This window comes from Aythya ferina (assembly GCF_964211825.1).
Source record: "Aythya ferina genome assembly, chromosome: 2".
Lineage (NCBI taxonomy): Eukaryota > Metazoa > Chordata > Aves > Anseriformes > Anatidae > Aythya > Aythya ferina.
In genome coordinates this window covers 132,500,544-132,522,732 of record NC_140297.1, presented here as the reverse complement: position 1 = coordinate 132,522,732, position 22,189 = coordinate 132,500,544, and the positions used below count along the sequence as shown (strand labels likewise).

At 32.8% G+C, this 22,189-nt stretch overlaps 1 protein-coding gene across 10 annotated transcripts in view; it reads right to left on the bottom strand.

Moving 5' to 3' along the window:
* The window catches only part of RALYL (RALY RNA binding protein like), a 431,518-nt gene that overhangs the window by 402,575 nt on the left and 6,754 nt on the right, over positions 1–22,189 (bottom strand). The window contains exon 3 of one of the 10 annotated variants that reach the window (XM_084509637.1): positions 625–716. The exons of the other annotated variants lie outside the window; for them this stretch is intronic. The gene's annotated coding sequence lies outside the window, so the exon portion shown is untranslated. The remainder of the gene's footprint in view (positions 1–624; positions 717–22,189) is intronic. 10 annotated transcript variants of the gene reach the window in all.

Genomic DNA, 22,189 nt, shown 5'->3' with positions numbered 1-22,189 from the left:
TCCTTACACTCCAAATCAAAAACACAGTGATCATTCTGGAAATGTTAACACAGAGCCTTTTCTTTCTTGACTATTCGAGCTTATAGCTTCTATTTGACCTATTACTCTTCTGTGTCTCAGACCATTTTATAGTTTGGCACCTGTGTCATACACTTCTGTGAACTGTGTTTAGCAAACAAGATTGCTGGTTTCATCTCTGAACACTGAACTAGAATCCCTAATGCTAAAACAATTATCAATAGTTACCTCTTACCAATTCCTATGGTACTTCAAAAACGGTGCCCATGCAGTCAGATAAAATACTAAAAAACAGCAGGTAAAATGTACTTTAAATATTTTTTTTTCTGTATTAATTATGTTTGGTGTTCTCATTTCATAATAGCTCCATAAATATGTAGGGCAAGTTTCTCAATTCTCATAAACATTGCAGACCCTGGTAGTTCCAGATGCTTACATTCCATGCAGAATTCCCTTCAGTGGCCAGTAAGAAAATAATAAAAAATGGTATACACATTTACAGGATCTTTCATCAGAGTCTCTGAGGGGCTTCAGAGATATGCTCATAGCAACATTTTCATCTTAGAGCTAAAGGAAATCAAACACTAAAAAGGTTAAAGCCCAAACCTTTAAAGATGTCTTTGGAATTAATTGGAGCCTTGAAAACCTTTCAGGATCTGCACCTAAGTGACTTGTCCAAGGATGCACCCTGTGAGCAACTGGAAAATAAAATACAGGTGTCATGAATTCCTTTTTCATTATTTTAAGGCCACCAAAGAGGAATTATGCATATAGAGCAAATATAGCTAAACAAGTTAATGCAATTTATAGAAGAGTTTTCCCCATCAAACATAAGTCCCATGGTATTCATATGGCACGCCAAATATGCTTGTTGACTCTTGAGAGTAAGTATAGACAATCACTGTATAATCTAAGGTGAAATATACAGTCTTGTCGTATATTGCATTTAGAGAGACCTCTAAACATGCAGGAGCTGTCATAATAGGTTGCCCACTTGTCTGCGTGTGCATGCATGCAAATACATTCAGTCCCATGGGATTACTTGCACAGAATCTGATTATGACAATTTTGAACATTTAAGCTTAGAAGACGAACTTTACTATATAGACAGTTGAGAAAAGGTTGATTCTTTCAAATGGGGATGAGGGTCCTGAAAGTTGTTGTCTGAAGTTCGATGATGTGAATAGAGAGTATAAGAGAACTTGATCTCAAGATCAAGAGATTCCCATCCTGACTTTTTCCATCTTCATTCAGATGCTTCATTTATGTTCCATGCTGACACACTGGTAATCATATCAGACAAGAGGGAGGGGAAGGAGGAATCAATATCCAGGTTTGTGAGAGCAATTTTTTAATTTTATTTCCAGAATTTTACAGAGATTTAGAAAACTTCCATACCTAGCAATTTGCTGATGTGCTTTCTGTCAATAATTTTAACTAATGATGTGATCTTGTTACTGTTGAAAATGTCAGTTTTAATGGTGTATGATTGGACTTAAAAGGCAATTATACATTTTATTTAACATTCTGGCATTAAATAGCCTGCTAATCAGTTCAAAAGTTTCAGGATGAATTATATTTATGTTCAACATCTATAGCCTTCTGTATATTTTTGTATGTATTTTACATATAAAATAAATACATGTCATAATGTAGAATTTTACCCTATAGGATTAAGTCAAAATGTTTTTATTATTAATGACTGTGTTTGTTTTCTTTTTTTTTTTTTTCTTTTCAGTTATAGAAGTGCTAACATTTTTTAGCTTGGTCCTTTGAAGAAAATATTGAGCTAAAACAATAAAGCATGCTTTGAAAATTAGAGGTATGAAGAAAATTAGAATGAAAAAGAAACCTCATGGGTGAGATTATTCACAAGGAAACATGGAAACACTAAATAGATCACAGTTTTTGAAACAGGAAGAACCCTGGAGCCGGTGAGATTTGCATACTAATTAGAGACTAAGTTTATTCAGGCTCACAGGCTAATCTATCTTCCATCACAAGACAGCATCTGTTTTAGAAGATTCAACACCTTTTAGCTTGGCTGCTGGTGTTATGAAAGCTGAAATATTTTTCTGTTTTCATTATAAATTTTTGCTTTTGGGGGTTTACAATTCAACAAGATTTTTTTTTTTTTTTTTCATATTTAAGCTAATTCTGTTTAGAAGTGGTTTTTATTGAAAAGATGATTTCAGAATCTTCTATTTGTGTCAAAAAAAAAAAAAAAAAAAAAAAAAAAAAAAAAAAAAGTGGGTAGGGGGTACCTAAGGGATGTGATTTACAAAATGGTTAAAAATCAACCATTGTCAGCATGAAGTAAACACTATCCAAAATAGTGCAAAAAAGTACAAAAATATACCTGATATCTGCAAATTGATGTTAATAAGTGACCCTCATTTAATATCTAAGTGCATTTTTATTATCCCAATCCTCAAGACTATTCACCTTCTCCTATATACCTCAGTCCTTCTCTGTATTATTGATGCCCTTATTATTGATCCAACATTAGCAAATTTCATCAGCACAGTCACAATATTTACCAATAACATTATTGAAATTATTAAACAAAAATGATCTCAAGTCCATTTCTTGAAAATTTCCAGTTGCAAATTCCCTGCAGCACAATCAATACAAACCAATTTAACTCTACTGGCATGTGCTCATTTTCAAAACCCTTAACCTCTTTATGATTCATTTTACTCTGCTCCATTTTCCTTTCTGTTTATTTCCAGTCAACACTGTACTCAACATGTATATTAGCTTACATATCAATTTTAATACCTAAAAATATTCTTTAAATTGGACAATCTGTATTTCCGGGCATCTATCTTGATTTGATTGCAATGAAAATATTGAAATGAAAAAGAAAAATTGTTGTAAATATTTCAAAATGAAGATGTACAAAAGGTACCTAGTACCTTTCTCCTATCAATCTCATAGGAAGGAAAATGTGTCAGAAAACTCAAAAGAATTAAAAGAATTATAGTGTTAGTTACTTTAATTAATCACTTCAATTCATACTAAAAAAAAATAAATATATATATATATTATTATTATATGCATGTTCTGTTACTAGCATGGATTCTTTTCCCAGACCACAGTGTAAGTTGTTACAAACAAATACTGGCAAATCTTTCTTAGCCAGAGAACATTTTTACTGAAGAAATGAGTTTTCATTAGTCATGTACAGATGTACCGGATCCACCTGAAATAGTTGTTTGACCAGTCTTCCAATTTTAAACACAATACCTAGGGGCTATCATACTTTGTCTTTTCCTGGATGGGATTTCTGTTTCTGCCTGTTTGGTTCTTTTATTTCCAGATAACATTTGAACATTATGGTCTTAATACATAACTTTCATCTGTTCACACACAGTACATGACAGCTCTAATTTAAACATATTTGCCAAATTTCCTTGACTCCTGCATGCTTTCTTGAAGACCACCATTGCTTTTTTACACCCAGCTGTAGTAACGATGGCCTTCTTACTGACTGGTGAGAAGGAAAATCACCTCCCCTTGACTCTATAAAAGCAGAAATTAATTGAACAGGCTACCATAATCTCATATGTATGAAAGTAGTTGTTGTTTTTACTAGACTTGTATCCTGATGTAGAAAAGCAACAGTAATAATGGATTAGGCAGTTCCACTCAATCTGCCATCTAACTTGCTTCACACTACTGACTCTGTAGCCAAAAAGTCTACTGCAGAACCCACCTCTGAACCCACCTCTGAACCCACCTGTACAGTAGTTCTGTCAACTATGGGTTATCTCTTTTGTCAGTCAGATCTCTTGTTTAAAGCTAAAGGAAGTTTCCCTCAAGTAAGACTAGTGACAAAAGCTTCCCTCATCTACTGAAATGTGATGTTCTATTACTACACTAGTTATTAAAAGGTCATGATAAGAATTCTGGATTTCAGCAAACACTGAGCTTAACATAAAAAACATTCCCTCTCTGACAGTTTGAGTCAGCTATAACAATTCATCTGTTTGAGTCAGCTGTAACAACTCATCTTAAGTCACAATAGCAGTCCCAAAACTTCTGCTTGTAGTAGTCTTTTGTAGATCTTTCATACTTTAATTTTGCATAAGTAAAAATAATTTGGCTAATGGGTCTGTCACTACATAGACTGATCATGGTATATGTCTATCTAGAAGAGACATGGGATCATCACACACACACACACACACACATCATTGCAGTGTAGCCAAAAAAGAAATATAAAAATCATGGTCTCTCAGATATTAATGGAAACATGTCCTTTAACTACCTCAGAATGAGAATTTCACACCCTCTCTCTTAAATTGTTTCTTGTTTCTACAAGGTTTATTTTACAGCCCTGAATAAACATTCACTGACATCCAACAGACAGGCTTCAAGGCACTGTATTGCTTCACAGTGTGCTAATGGCAGAAAGGGGGACACAGTGACACAGCACAGGGTGATCCTGCAGTGATGTTGAACTAGTTCAGTGGGGCACACCCAATTTCCCTTCCTTACAAGTAGTACAGAGAATGGCTAGGGGAAATAGGGCAGGACACAGCATTCCAAGCAGTCCCTGAATGTGGTAATAACTCCTTGGCAGTAAAAGGAATTTCCAAGCAGCCTTCAGGCACATAGAACCAGTTTAAGGAGTGCAAAGACAACCTGGCATGCCCTTTTACACAACTGCGCCACACACAGCTGTTGTGAATGAATGAGGTACAATGCAAAATATTTTCTCACGACCATTTATTAAAAATTTTCCTCAGTTTTCAAAGTGGTCCCTGTATGGTCTACATTTTCAACAGTTTTCTCTGGTTCTGCACAATCTCCATGAGATAACAATAAATAAACAGTATTCAATATATCATTATTGATTCAAGTTCCATTATTTGAAATGGTACAGAACACTGTACATTCCAAATTTTAAATATTAGTAATAACACAATACCTATTCACGATGTGTATATCATTTATCTCATAACACTGCAATGGTGCTGAAAGGCTTAAGTGCATTACACATTGCTGTGAACACTGAACTTCAGGACAACAGGATTTCAGCTATTTTAATCATGAAATAACTTTTTGTTTGCTGAGATATACTCATCTTCTTGATAGCAAAATTTCATTAATGTTGTCTTAGATTCCTGAGTGTAATATTGATGGTATTGTTGCTGTTATGAAGTGAAAAAAAAGAACAGTGATAACATTCTGTATTCCCAATCTTTTACAAAAGAGTGTATTTGAAAAAGAACAGAAGAGAAAAATACACAGAAGAACAAACAACAACAACAACAAAATCTTAGTCATATATAGTTGAATTTTACCAGGGGCTGCTATAAGTTTTCTCAAAAATGAAAACACATTATACTATTCATTGCTTCAATTTAATTCAAGAATCATGAAAGCAAATTATAAGAGCCTCAAAAATCACCCAGTCTATGCCTTGACATGTGGTGTCTGATGTGTGGATTAGTCTCAATATTTAATCAGCTTCTCAAATTAAAAATAGACACAATATTCCTTATATTACCAACAAAAATCTGTCTCTAAAGTGTGACAAAAAAAAACAAAACATCATAAAACAACTTTAATTCTGGAAAACCACGTTAAGTAATTATGTACAAACAGCAGCTGGTCATAATTCATAACTCGTTTTTATGCTGGATATATTACCTTGCTTCATCTTTTTCACCCAGTGGGAGAAACTTATATGATCTAATTAATATATTATGTATAATATGAGATCTGGGTATTAAGTGCAGGTTATAGCAATTTATGATAAATGAGGTGTCACAGATAGAAAGCAAAGTAATGGAAGTATTAACTATTAACCAAAGAAATATGTATAATATATGTAACAAGGAGAACAATAGCCTTATAAACTTGTCTTAGAAATACATGTTCAAAATAAAAGAAAAAAGACACACACAATGCAAGCTGTCTTTTTTTTTACCAGGCTAATTTTTTTTTTGCTATGTTAATTGGTGTTTTTTTTTTTTGTTTTTTTTTTTTTTCTGAGAATTGGACTGACTGATATTAAATGAGGGGAATTATCTTGATGAAATATTAAGGAAAGAATTTCAAATGCATGATGTGAGTAATTGAGAAAGGAGTGCATTCACAATAATATTAACATGATCATTTTTAAAATACAACATATTTTAATTTCCACTTAGGTTATTTCCTGCTTTTCTTTTCTTTTTCTTTTTTCTTTTTTTTTTTTTGAGATAATGAATGAGCACTATCAACTACAAGTAAAGTCAATAGCATCAGAGTTGTTTCTGACACTCTGCCTCTTCATTTATGACAGAGAAATTACTCCCCAGTGAGTTCCACACCCAGCATTGCAATCCACAGTTTCCATAAAGTGTAATCCCAAACACTACAAGAGGTTGCACAGATAAGTACCAGCGAATGGGGTTTATGAAATAATTTCTAGTCTCCAATACTTATTAGCAATTTTTCAATAGTAGAAAGCTGTAGTGATATCTTTTACTAGCTCTGTATTTTCCTAAGACATACTTGATAATTATACTATATATTGGTGTGATACTAAATTAATTATCCTAAATTATTAAATCTGAATTTATTTCAAATCAACATAGCATGTTTCTGAAAGATCATATTTCCTAAAATTTCAGTTTTATAAACCCTAATTCACAAAGCGTGTCCTAATCATTCATGTAAATTAACAGTTGTAATCAGTGGCATAGCTTTAGAAATTAATTTGATTTATAAATAACACAAAGTGAAATGGAAATCTCAATCTTGAGCTCATAAATGTCAACTGCAATTTTTTTCCAGAACTGCATATTCTATGTATGTAAAGAATTTGCCACAAAAGTAATCCACTTTTGTGGCTGGGGAAAATGCAATGATGTTCAGTACTAATAAATAAATACATTAAAAAATACAATTAAATTAAATTTAGTTTCCACAGTAGCCCAGACTTAGTGCGGGAGTAAATCAATACAACTCTGCAGAAGCTAAAATATTTCTGGCAATTTGCTCAGGATCTGGCCCTCTATGTCTCACTGAAGTAATTTTTTTAAATGATTAAGTAAAGTACTGCACATATAAGGCATTGATTTTTATCATTGATTTTGTGCTGGCATTTGAGCCAAGCCTCAAAAAAGCTTGAACGTTTTATGTATTTACAGCTGTCTGTTGGCAAGGAATAATTCATTCCCTCCAAATGAAACATGCTCCTGAAGCTTATAAAAACAGCATTTTTCTAGACTAGATTTACAAACAGCTTCTTCAAATAAAAAGTTAGAAAATGTACTTTAAATCACTGAAACAAAAGCAGAACTCTGTTTCTTGTCTTTTTTTTTTTTTTTTTTTTTTTTTTTTTTTTTTTTTTCTTAGCTTGTCAAACAAATAAGACAGATATAGATTATATTTTCCTCCCAGGAGATCTGCTCCATTGGCAGAGAGCAAAGATCAATGATGAATCATCATCTCATAACAAAATATTTCCAGTGACAAAATGAAGTGTATTTTTTAGCACTTTTCTTTAAATATGTATGTAAGAAAATTTTGGTTGTCTGTCACTGTATTTTTCCTAATCAGACAAATCCATTCCTCTTTTCAGAGGGAGAGCATCTTCTTTGGCTGACCAGAGACAATTTCAGAAACAGGTTCAACAAGAGAAGAACCTACCTTTGATTCATTTCAAAGCCTCTCCCTTAACAGTGTCATATTCTAACACAACAATAATTCATTGGCTTTACTTTCAAAAGCTATTACCGATATGTATGAGAATATACCACCATCTATTAATCTAGAGTAATCAGATCCCCAAAGTCTCAGCAGGTTAATGTGTTATTCCAGAAGAAGTAAGTTTTTAAAATTGCAATTTCCTTTTCCCTTGCTGTTTCAGAGCATGTGTCCACCAATGTTGAAGGAGAGAATACTGTTAGCTATGAAGGCTTTGTTAAAAAGGAGAGAATGAGTGGTAAAGTTATTCCACACACTTCAGACATATATATTTATCTTCCTACTGATTTGAGTGACCTTTGGCTGAGCACATCCAGAACAGATTGTAGAATTACTAGACTGTGTGGCTACCTTTCCAACATATTTATAGACATCTTTGTGACAGTGGTTGAAAACACATATTTTCTTTTAGGTCTTACAGAGTGGTAGAGAACCCAACATATGAGTCATAGTTTTAATAACGAAGGGTTTTATTCCCATTTCAGTGATGGAAAAAAAATAAAAATGAGGCAGAGAAGGCACAGTTCAAAAGCATCAGAAAGACTGTGAGAGGTGTAGACAGTTGCAAACCTAGCTCTGCCCATGGTGAAAACTATTATTTAAGATACATGAATTGTGTTTCTTTTCAAGTTTGACTTAAATCTCCAGAAAAACAGCTTTAAGGACACTTTCTACAGAATTTATAACAAAAAACAATCATTAAACCTAAATATCAGATTCCTCTGCAACATCTCTATTGGTGAAATGACTAAGAGGTAGTCATTGGAACCATGAATGACAGAGACCTTTTATTCACTATTTCATTAAAACAAAAATAAAGGCAACAATAAGGAATCAAACTGAAAGTTTTTTTTTTGTTTGTTTGTTTTTTTCCTTTCAATAAACAAATGTACTTGGCATACCATTTATTTTATTTCTGAATCAATTTGAAATAATGGATTCTTTCAGTGTACACATGCTGATATTAAAGTTTCAGTAATGATCAGAGAATACTGACTGTAGTACTGAAGAGAGGTCAGGGAACACCTTTTACGACATTTAAAGATTCCCCCAGTACAAGGAAATTAACAGCAGCTGGAGCCTCTAACCATATTTTACCAATCTACCAAACAGAACATGCCAAGACCCTGAAATTTTTTGACCAGAATGTCCTATATTTTGCTAATGCATCCCTAAAATCCTTTTTGGGAGCCATTCACACAAATTAAAGGAGATAATAATCTGAGAAATTATGAGTGCAAATCAGTCCTGGAAGTACTTCTCTTTTGACTCTCGAAACCCTTCACTAAGTGCAGTTTCTTCAGGCCCAAAACCCACATTCTAATAGAGGTGAATAAAGTTTTGTGTAAAAATGCTCAGTCATAAAATTTTCCTGTTCAAACGTTCACAAAGTTTCTGCATAGTACTTTAAATAAATAAATAAATATTATATTTTTTCTCTTTGTTTGTTTTCGAGGATGTTGCAATATTTTCTCAAAGATTCATATTTATCAATCAGAGCTGTCAGCAGCATGGGGATTCCCCAATAAAGTGTAAAGAATCCATCTTACTACTGTTTCTTACTGCACAGCTCTTTTATAAAATTGCAGTTTCATTGCAATACATCAACAAGAAAGTATGTGGATCCAGCTAGCAAAGTAATTTGGATAATGAGCAAAGAGAATTGGAAAGACTAAGTGATATGCTCACACCACAAGGTCAACAGTGAAACCAAATCCCACCTACTGTCTCATTTTATGCTTTATGCATGAAATGACAGCTGACATGAATATATTTTCAGGTTTTATCCCTTGTCTGTGTTCATTCTCTTCCTGTTCCCTTTCTTTCATACTGAAAAGCCTAGTTTCAGAGAGATTAAGCTAAGTAGCATATATTAACTATGGCTCATTACACATACCAATAATAAAAAAAAATGTTCTAAAACAAAGAAAAAAAAAAAAGAATTGTTAGAATTGTTACAATAGCACTGGAATAAGTTCTGATTCTATAAAGATTTTTTCAATTTATAAATATTTTTCTCTTTATCGGAAGGCAAAAATTCCCCCCCCCCCTTTTTTTTTCATTAAAAGGTCTTATCACACAGTTAAAATTGCATCCTACACCATGTGATTCTTTAGCTACTTTCAGTCATACCAGCTTTGAAGCTTACTTACGAAACCAAACTGCAATTATTGTTCCAAAACGGAACAATCAGAAAAAATGGTGTTTTGACAGCTGAATGTCTGACGATTGTACAGCTTGAAACCTTGTTTCAAGCCTTCTCAAGATTTAACGTAAAAACATGTTCCATTATATCTCCGATAATCAATCTAAGAATTGGGTTATTGAATGGTAGCACGTTTATAGAGCATTCTTCACATTTTAAGACCTCAGTGGGCCTAACTACATGTACATGACAAAATTTCTAGGATCCATTAATACGCTCAATTTGTCAATGCATTTTTTGCTAAGCAGAGCATACCTTAGTCTATATAAAATGTCTGATTGATTATAATCAATATGTTATTCAAACCACAAGATATTTTTCTGCAGTAGCGCATAACTTAAAATGGATTAAAAAATAAAATAAAATGCAAGGTTGAGCCCACAACCCTTCATCAGAGACAACTGACTTTCTAACTATTCCTTCAGTATGAATAATGCATTCTTCTAAATCCTCTCAAAATGCAAAGGAGAAGCTCTAGAGCTAAACAGCTTTCATTGAAAAGATGGTGTCTGAGTTCGTGGTTTCTGTGCACGTTTCATGCACATCACCGACCTTTTCGCCCACCCTGCACATACAGCACACACATATATTACCTCAACACTTTTAAAGATCCATCAGTCATTCTACAGGAAGACTAAAATGATCTTCCTACTTCCTGATTACAGAACTAATCAGCCTATTTTCCACAACTTTTTACTAGAAGGAAGCAAATCCCATTACATTTCCTATGAACAAGTTATGAGCATAAAACCAGGTAATCAATTCACCCTTGATTTAATGGAGACATCCTACCAGTTTTTATACGAGCTGGGGGTATGGGTCACCATGTTTAAAAATATTCAAGTTACAATAGCTTTTAAATTTAATAACAAAACAAACCCTTCAAAAATGTTAGCTTTAGTAGCCTTCCTGACTTCTACTATATGTTTATGGGATTATTTCTATTTGATTCTGCAGGATTAGTTCAAAGATTTCAGAAATGCTACTTGCTCTGTAGAGGGACATGTACAATTGACAGAAGAAATCTAAGTCCTAGTGAATTTTAACCTTAAATGCTGAAGAGAGGAAATGAGGAGAGGGGAATCATAGTGATATTCCAGGCACTAGTTGTTTTTTTTTTTGTGTATGCACATACTTCCTTTAGATAGGAAGTGCAGTGCTTCTTTCACTGCACCTTGCCTGTTTTGATATTTTTCTGGTTTTTGACTGTTTCCTGCTATGTACAAAAAACCTTCTCATTTTCCATTTTACAAATAAAAGTGACTTGGACAAAAAAAAAATAATCTATTAAGAATACTAGCTAAAACCAAAAACAACCACAAACATAGAAATCAAAAGGTTCATTTTTGTATCATGTTTTTGAAAACAATTATTTTCAGTTATAACTTTTCTATGCAATGCATAGAAAATCACTACAGAAATCACCAGAAATAACCACAATCCAAAATACTCTAATTTATAATTAGTTTTTATAGTAAGATGAGGAAAATACCTTGTGTTGGATTTTAGCAAAATGTTTTACATTAATAAAAAGTCAGATGATGGTAATATTTTTTTTGGAAAAAAAAATAATGAACCAAATCAACCAAACAACTAACCAAACAAAAACACCAGCACCACCACCAGCATCTATAACAACAAAGCAGAATTCTGATTTAATTTATTTTGCAATAAGATTTCATTTTAAACTACATCCTAAATGTTATTAAAATTTAGCTATATGTGGCATGCAATTTTGGATGTCAAAAAGTGGCAATTGTAGATGTCACTTTATAGCAGTTACTTTAATCTAGAATTTCAAAAATCTTACTAACTTGTTAGGTCTGACTTTAGTAATTGGATGAAAATCTGACTACAGAAAACATCTATACCAATTTACATTAAATCAAACCTTATCTTATCGGATGCTACAACAATTTTCAACAAAGTATTATAAAATAAAACATGAAGGAAATTTTCCTGAAAATGCAACACTTGAACACTTGTCTTATGCACGTTAATTTTTGTCAACGAAATGTCTATATATCAATCGAAGACAAACTGGTGAGTAGTAGCATTTACCTATATGTGATTTTGTGTAAGGCATAAACATACAATATGAAACCTTGAAATATGGTTGTCAGGAATGAAGTGCATACCTCAGGAATGAGTTCCTGCACTACCAAGAGGAATCCTAAACTAAAAACCACATCAGTCCCTGCCTGATGAAATTGCATGCTTTGGATTAGCATGGATACATGGAGCATAAAGATAACATCCATGTTTAAGCCAGACTACACAATATCTTTCCATGTACTCATATCAACTAATATTTGGTTTCAGTGAAAGAAAATTATTTTAGACGTGCTTCTGGAAACAACTATCTTATTTTTCAGCAATTCAGTTGTGGCCAAATACATGGTGCTGGGAAAAAAAAAACAACAAACCAAAACAAGCCAAAACAACAACAAAAAAAACAACTATTGTAAATAAACAGGAAAGTATATCTTATTTTATACCATATAAGAAATCATATAAGATCGTATCTTATATGAAGTAACAACTTAGCATATTCTCATAAATCCTCTGTTGGGACTTCCATGTCCTACTTCAATGAAAGCCAGCTCATTTGAAAATCAAAATTAGCTGCATGTCTTTTTAAAATTCTGCCTACAAACTGTCTGTAGAATTTTTCTGAAGATTTCACTGGGATAATTTCACTATTTGTTAACTTGGTTTTGATGTCTCTTTCTGCTCCATCGGCTTTGAAATATGCTGTTATTATTCTATTAATAAAGACTTTTTTTTTTTTTTTTTTTTTTTTTGGCTGAGCTGTGTAAAAGGTGTTCAGAAAGATAGTAACATAAGAAAAATCTCCAAGTGAAAAAACTACCTGGGGACTTATAGAAAGGATACAAGGACAATGATACCATATCTCAAGTATAACAGCAGGCTTATATAAAATATATGGCATGAAATAAAAATTGCTAAAAGTAAGAAAGAATACTTTTACATGGATAGGGATATTTTTAGTGATTACATTTTCAATTTATAGCTGGTGAGAGGCTGGGACTCACTGAGTTCATATAGCCAATACACGTAAATACAGCATGATTTGACATTGCAAAGTATCTAATATTTATACCATATTTTGTTTGTTTGTTTGTTTGTTTGTTTTTGGTGGGGCGGTAATGCTATTACTAAATAGCACCACAGAATCCAGAATCCTGAGCATTCATGCATTCATCACGGTGCTGCATTTATTGTAAGCTGCATGTAAAGCACTTTTTTTTTTTTTTAATAAGCTGTTAGTCCTGCTTCATGACTGGATTCCTATGAACTGCGGCAACACAAGTCAACAACAGTTTTCTTATGTTATCATTACTTAAATGATAAACTTATAAAGCTGAAAGACTTTATAAGTCTCAGATTAAATTTGGCTAATATGGTAAATCATTAAAGAAATGTTACGTTATATTAAATAGGCAAATGCCTATAAAAAGCTGAAGTTCACAGAAACCAGAGGACTTCCTCCCAAAGTTTCTACTGTGATACTGATATGACTAAACCAATCTTACCATTTTTACAATCTTCCTGTCTCTTTACAATCTTACTGTCTCACTTCATCACACAGTGCTACAAATAGAAAATGTGGGAAACTTTCCTATTTGTAGAAGAACATGCAAAAGGCAGACCTAGTCTGTCAGCCTAGATTACAAAAAATATAATATACATTCTTGTGACAAAAGAATATATTAAAAACTAACAACCAAGAAACAAGAAATAATCTCTTGTCTGTGTGTTTGTTTTTGTAGGTATTGCAAAATGATAATTTCATTGTATTTTCAATGGTAACCAAAATTTCATTCACTGTGTTTATAGAAAGATGCATTATTTTATTATTTTCTGTAAAATGAGATTATAGTCTTTTCAGCAAAAGCCCGTGATGGGCAATAAGAAGCTACTTTGCAATACACCAAAAAAATTTTCATAAATGTCTGTTTATACTATCATTGTTATATATTTCATAATGAAATCTTATGTCTATACATGTAATCTCCCTCGATAAAGTAAATATAGATTATACACTAAAACAAACAAACAAAACAACAACAACAAAAAACCACTATGTTGGAAAAAATTAAATAGGTTGGTAAAGTCAATAAATAATAAAAAAAAAAATAAAAATAAAAGTGGTAGGATTTAGGAAATGACAATCTCCTGCCTTCTGAAATTACTTCAGTAGTTTGATCAGAATTGCAATACCAACTTAATGATGTATTCTTTGCAAATCATCTTGCAAATATATTGCAAATTAAGATTTTTATTTTAATTAAAAAAAAAAAAAAAGTGTTTCAGCTTCAAGCATACTTTCTATAATACATTTTATAGTTTTGTTTGCTTTTCACAGAATATAAAGCAGTTGTTCATTGATATGATCATTAATAGATATTGTATTTACTTTGGTATGATAGTGTGATCCATTCCAATACATATCCAATTGTACAATGTATCAGTTTATTAATATTGATAAACTATAAAATAAGTTACACATAAACAATAGGCCTGTATAATTTATTCTTGCATAATTATTCTGGTAATCTACTTTTTATTTTATTTTTTATTAGAAAGTAGCTTCCTTTTTCCTCTCCCTTTCTATCTTTCTCTTTTTCTCTCTTTCTTTCTTATTCTTTACTACCAACATGAACAGAATAATGAACTAGCTGGACCTTGAGTTTAACCCCAATATATCAGCTTTTTTTTTTTTTTTTTTTTCCAATTCTCATATACCAGAACAAATATATACAATCTCATTACTAGGTAAAAAACAAACAAACAAACAAACAAACAAAAAAACAAAAAACAAAAAAAAAACTTTACATTTTATACATTAAATCAGATTTTTATTATTCCATCTCTAAGAGTACTGATTCACCAGGTATCAGATTGTCTGTTCTGTGAAAACAGACAATCAAAAATCTGTGAAAACAGATTTGCTGTGAAACACAGCCTATTGGGATTGAAACTGGAAGCCTGATCCTGTTCACAATGAAATCAATAACAACGTGCTTATAGACTGAATTACAAAACAGGGAATATACTTGGATATGGTTTCATATATGCATCTTCAGCACATTCTTTGTAATATTTGAAATACATGGGAAAGACAGACCATTATGAGAAAATAGAATGCACAAATTTTCATCTTTGATATAAAAAATCAAACCAAAAAATGGTGTCCTCATGCAAAACTGTCTCAGCCCACCCTGAATGGATTTACATAAAAACTGTTGGAAACCTACAAGTGAGAGCAGTACTTAACTCCCTGTTTCTACCTAGGCTTTCTTACTACATTGAAAGTTAATCAATTTATGTTTAGTGTACCTGGTATGCCTCATCTTTAATTACTTAAAATATATTTTATATATGAAGTATCCCATTGATAACGATGACTGTCTTCATTTAGCCTTGTTTCCACTACAGTGCTGTTTTCTAAGCCAAATAGAGATTACCATCATATTTAGTAAGCTATGCACACAGCAAGACTTCAACAAAGACGCTGAGGTCAGGCTTTTAACTGCATTTAGTAGAGAGAGACAAAATTCTCTTGATTTTCAGAAGTATTTATAATTGTTGCTCTCTGTGAGCAGTAGTTAAAAAAGTATCATAATTTGGAAATCTTGTTTTCCATTTCATAGAAGAAGTCTAATACTAGAAAACTAATGTAATTTAGGCTAAAACTTGCATGTTACATGTAGCATTCAATACCATGAGATCTATTTTATATTATATTCCATAGGTCACAAAGTATTTAATTTGAAATCGGCAGATTATAAATATGTGTTTAGAGAACTACTATTTTAGAAAAGGATCAAAGATTTCAAAGTTTTTATTAGGAATTTCCTAGCTTCGAAGGTGCCAACTCTATTACTCCACTTCTATTACTTCTATTAAGATACTTTACTGATGCACTGCAAGGCTGTAAAACATAATAGCAAACAGCTGGTCTTAAAAGAAATTGATGATTATGGATTATACTCTAGTTACATTTAGAAGTGAGATGGCAATTGCTATACGAAATTATTTTGTTGCACTCTGAAGGAGAAAAGTTGCACAGCAAACCATAAAGCTAAAATTATGAAATTATGTGGTACAGATTAAAGTATGGTAGGAACAAGGAAAGTTGAAGAATTTGAGTCAGTCCAAAGAAGTCATTATTGCTCCACCCACTGATTTGAAATCTGTCTGCTTCAGATCCTTTTCCAAGGCTTCTTCCTTGTCATGTGTAGGCAGTCTTAATGGTCTCACCAGCACCAATGGCTTCAAAATAACTACTTAGAAGAGCAAGAAAGTCAGATTTCTTTATAAATTGCTCCAGATTCTGTATCATGGGATGCACTACATTGCATTTCAATAACAGGTGAGGGGAAGCTTCATTGCATGTCTTTATGTCAAATAAAGTCACTTACACTTAACGTAGGCTTCCTTTAATTGACTTAAAATGACTCAGGGTTGGTACAGTTGGTCTAATTCTCAAAGAGGAAACCAGATTGCCTGCTCCAAAGTTACTTGTCTTACAAAAAATAAGCTCCACATCGGATTGTAAATTCCTCAGAGTCTTCTGTGAACCCTCCCCATTACAAATCCCTCACATGTGGAAAGCAGTTCCCGAGGTGAAGCAGGGGGATGGATGTACTCCCTGCAAAGCATGTCCCAGCACACACACACAAGCTCAGTCCATCCTGTGGGATGGCCACAGTTCCCAGAGGCAGCTAGGTACATAGTAAGCTATGTTGTCTCAAATGGCTCTTCTGAGGTGCCTGCTTTTTGAACATACTACCCAGGGAACCAAAGTACCAAATTTAGGGGCTCTGAATAAATTGCTGAAATCAGAAACCTACTTTTCAAGTTTATGACTCACATAAACTTGGGCACACTGGGCACAAATAATCAAAATCTAAACAAATTGCAGCAACAACACCTCAGGCAGACTTTAATACCAACCGAAGTTTAAAGTTTCTGGTCAGGTAATGAGGCAACAGTCAGTGGTTATAGCACATCTTGAGAAAATGCAAAAAGAAATTCCTAAATGTTAATAAAATTTAACATATCCTTAAACATAAAATTCCCCAAAGAAGTCATTATTTTCTTGCAGTTTTATGTATTATGTTTTTATTTAATTGCATGTTTGTGTTTGACCTATTACATCTAAATATGCATAACACTTAACAATTTTGCCTACAGTACTTTTAAATGTCATTTTAAGATTAATAAAATAAAATAAAATATTTCAGCCTTTTGGACCTGATCATTCCGCTCTGGACCTGTTCCACCAGCATCAGTAAGGCTAGATACCTTTTTTTTTCACTCAACTATCCTAAGTGACTATAGTATATAAGAAGCATTTGGGAATAGTTAGTATTTGACAAAATCTTTACATTAGTTACCAGACTTTGTTTTGTATTGGCTCAGTTGCTACCTTTTGGCTTTTCTGTATTAGTAGAGTAGGTACAGGGGAGACACAGGAGAAGTTTAAACTCTACATTTAAGAAATTCCTTCTTAGAAAGACCAATTATTGGATCCACCCTTTCTGTTAACATTCCTAAGTCAACCTTGTCAGGTGGAAGGGCTTCCTGGTGAGAATAGCTGTGGGAAGGCAGACATGCATAAGGGCTAAAAAAGATGTTTGGTCAAAGAGTGCTTTTAAACTGAGCACTCCTCCACCTTCATCATATGGGTACCTTCCAGCCAGGAGGAATGAGACCAAGCAACGTGCTGAACCAGCACTGAGCAATAGGGTCCCTACTTCCTTTCTGTCTGTTAGTCTCAGTGCACAACAGGAAAAAAAAATATATATATATATTGCTTTTTATTTATTTATTTATTTATTTACTCTGGTGGGGGTATTTAGCCTACAAAACTGTACACTGTAAATTTCAAATTAACTGAAAGAATTAAGGATAGTTTTCAATTTATACTCCCACTAAGATAATGGGGAGTAAGATGGACCCCTGAAAGTAAAGCTCTGAAAGAAGGGGAAAAAAAAAGGATTAGTAAATAAAGGCCAATGGAAAGCCTGCTTTTGGATCTTGGCAAATAACTGAAAAAATAGTCATGTGCACACTGATTTGAAGGGGGTTAACCTTGTGTATAAAAAGGATGAGAAACATAAACTTTTTTTCTGTCATCATGATGTATGAAACCATTCTCTACTTTCATGTAAGTCTGCTTAACTAGAAGAAAAACACATCCTGCTTCAAGGACTAGTTATATAAATAGTGTTATGTTATAATTTGTGAGAAGGGTGCTGTATTTGTAAAGATTTTTTTCCGATTTTGTTCTTAAAAAAAAAAAATAAGGAAGTAAGTAGTGAAATATCTGTAGTGCTGATGAAAGATAAGACAGTGGAGGGGACAGGGGTTGAGCCCAAATGGAAGGTGAACAGGAGCAGGGATTGCAAACAGTCTCTTTCTCTGGAACCTCAACTGAACCACTGGGAAATTTTTCCTCTAATTCTATTGCTGCCCCTCCTGCTTCTCTTTCCAGTCCTTTCCCCTCTTCCACCCCTTTCCTACTGCTTCCTTTTCTTTCATCCTTCTGAGCTGTGCCAGCACCAGGGGAGAGGTCCAGAGCAGGATGGAAGGTCCAGGAAGCCTGAAATAAAAAAAAAAATTACAAATAAAAGATAAAAAGGATCCAGAAATTCAAATGAACTTACCCACTATTTTAAAAAGTGCTTTCCCTAGTTTGTAACTGTAGATCACTGTGACATAGGTTTCTCTTGCAGAGAATAGTTTGATCTTAAAAGATCCCAAAGTGAAGTGTAATCAGGTTATTTTGATTATGATGAATATTTAAAACATATTAATATTTGTGACCAAGTGTCAAGATTTTCTGAACCTATATTAAAACTTATAAGATGGAATGTCACAATAAATAGGATAACAGTTTTTGCATCAAATAATTAATAATAACCCTGTCATTCCTGAAATTATTTCTTTCCTTAAATTGAACTGTAATTATTTTTCTTGTATTTGCTCCTTTCATAAGTGTGTCCCTGAACAAATATCCCTCATTCAACATCCTTGGACTACCTACTCACGCAGAGCAGCTGTCACAGTTAGGCCCAGTGACATCAAATGGCAGAGTTTGGCTTATACATGTATGTCCTACTCCTACAGAGAAATTCAGTTGTGCTCTTTTATGTCCTGACAATCTACGGTCATGGGACTTTTATAATGCCATGACAACACTCCCAACGCTGATCCAAAATGCATGACTGAAAAAAAAAAGTTACGGTGCATAAATGAAACTGGGAAAAGAGTTGAATGCTTCATGAAGTCAGCTAAAGAATTCATATTTGTAAATCTGTTATTTTTATTGTTGTTTGTTTACTGTGGATACTGCTCAGACAATGTATTTTTGTGGAACAGTACATAAACCTAAGGTAGAAATCTCAATACGTAGCAAGGAACAGAGATGAAGATCAAGATTTGGTAAAGTAAAGTACATGACATGGTAGCTTTTGCTAACAGTGCAGAAAAAGAGGACAATATAATAATATATCATAATATATATACTATACTATAATATAATAATAATAATAATAATAATATAAAATAAGGGGAAGTGTCAAAAAATGGGTGAGTTCTGCATCCTGTTAATGGCAAAGTTCTGGAATGGATGTGAACCTACTTACTGAGATAAATTTTGTCTAAAAATTTTTGTCTAAAAATCTTTGATTTCTACAAATGTAGGTACTCAATCTTATAAAATTCCAAACATGCCTAGAATTAAAGTTAACTGAGAGAGGAAAGGATAAATTCTGTCTGGATATTCAAAAAAATGCATTTTTTTTCTGAAATCTTTCAAAACAAGCATGTATGTGAGGATATTAATGGTGTGACATTAATATCTAAATATTTAACCAAAGTTGCATGGATCACCTCCATTCATCAAGTATTATTTTTGCTATTTTATGTTTTAAAAGCTTTTTTCAGAGCCAGATCTTCTGCTGTTTGTTATCTATTGATAATATTTTGACATAGTGACTACATAGCTACATACATTTACATATGAGAAGAAAGTGTAAGTAGTTGATTTAATTCACATAATCCTTATCTTTCAATTATTTTCAAAGGTTTCTCAGGTTAGTGTTTGTATAAAATAACTGAAATCTCTGGATTTTAGAGTACTACTCTGTGAGGGACTCATTGAAGGGTTGGGTTTTGGGATTAGTTTATAAACAGAAAAATGTGTGAAGCAATGGGAAAAACAAACAAACAAACAAACAAACAACAACAACAAAAAAAACACAAGGTATGAAATTTTGGCCCCAACAGAAATCTTTGAAATTTTTGTTGTAGTCTAGAACTGATTCAAACCGTTTTGAAAAAACATTTGCATTACTGCAAAAATTACTGCAGAAGTTGACAGAAATTCAAATAAATACTTACAGTCATGAAGTTTCTGGCCAGATTAGTGGTGAAATAATAAAAATAATGACAATTATAAAAAAAAAAAAAAAAAGTTCAGTCAAATATTTCATTAAAAAATGACATTTCAACCAGGGAAAAGGGGAGAGATGGGGTTAATGTCCCCCAACTTTATTCATCAAAATGTTAGGAATCTAGACTCTCTCACTCATCAGTGAAAAGAGAGTTTTAGGAAGACTGTTCATCTCAGCTATCCACAGATGCCTCTCTTGGGATATAATCTGTAATTCTCTAGAGGCTTCTATATACCTCCATTGACTACAAAGCTTTGAGCAACTGTTAGACATCAATAACTAACTTTTCTAACTTTTAGATGGATAAAATGATGATTAGCTTAGTTACGAAAACCTTTTTTTTTTTTTTTAAACTGCAAGTTTAAATAAGATGAATCTAGCATTTTGTGTGAATCCACTTTATCATAACCAACAGAAAGAAATATACTTTTACAGGAAATGTTGACCAGCATATATAGGACCAGGTTTCTGTTCATGTTACTCATCAGAGCAGGGCATACCATGATGAACAGTAACACAATATGCTTCTCTCATAAAATAATAAACAATAAAAATAGCATCAACATGCTGATGAATTATCCCCCTAAAGCAAAAGTGACATAACATCAAAATTTAAATCTACTTTCTCTTTTCATTGTGCATAATATACATTAATTGTCTATGACTTCTAAATGCACAGCTAGAAGAAAAACTTTTCAGAGTCAGTCTTGCAGTTGTCCCATTTACTCAACTCCCATCTAACAAGAGGTTGTATATACAAGGAGAAAATATAACTATGTCCTTGTTCTTCTGCAGTTTGGGGGAGAAAAATATATATATATATATAAATATGGAGAGAGAGAGAGAGAGAAAATTATAGAGAAAAAATATAGAGAGAAAAAATATAGAGAGAATATTAGAAAACTGACTATTGTGCAGCATCACAAGTGTTAGGTTTTACCCCATGAAACCAGTGGCAAATACAAGATGAGAAGTGTGATAGTAAAACTGATATTTTTGTTAATTAGAACACAGTATAAAGAATCCCTTTTGCATGTACTGAAACAGGAAGTTTATTTTTTTTATTAAACCTTTAGGGCAACCTTGTAGTATTTCAGAGATGCAGTATAACAGTTTACATACAACATTTTTAATGTTGTATAATACCTGTCTTAACATTTACTGGGTGAAGGATCTTTCCATAAAATACATCAGCTAGGTAGAGTTATTTTCTGTTATAAAAAGTAACTCTGCATTACAGATCAAGCTCAGAAACATTCTACAGTTACTAAATACACTGTGTTTTGCTGTCAGTGAGTTACAATAACGCCCTCTACCAACAAGAGCTGTTAGCTAGCATTCAGTAAAACTTGAGAGCAGGCACTGAGTGCAAAGATACAGAAAAAATATCTTTGTTCTGTTCATACATTTTATTTTTGCATTTTTTTTTCATTCATATTTTTCTAATAAAGAGGATGCTTAGTGCAGAGCACACATTTTAGTATTTTTAACCAACATACTGCACTTTCTGTTTGCACATAAGCAAACAGAAAGGACCAGTATTGTCCACACCATACAAATATAATTCTTTGAGACAAAAACTTCAAGTTAATTCTAAGTCAGCCTAAAACTAACACATCCAAAGTATGCAGTAGTAGTGCAATACCTCTTCCAGATCCTAAAATTATAGTTAATGATCAAGATGCATCTTCTATCTATTTGACACAGATGCTGTTCAGATTCAATGAAAAACATAGTGAAAATGCAGACATTTTTTTTTTTCCCCTGG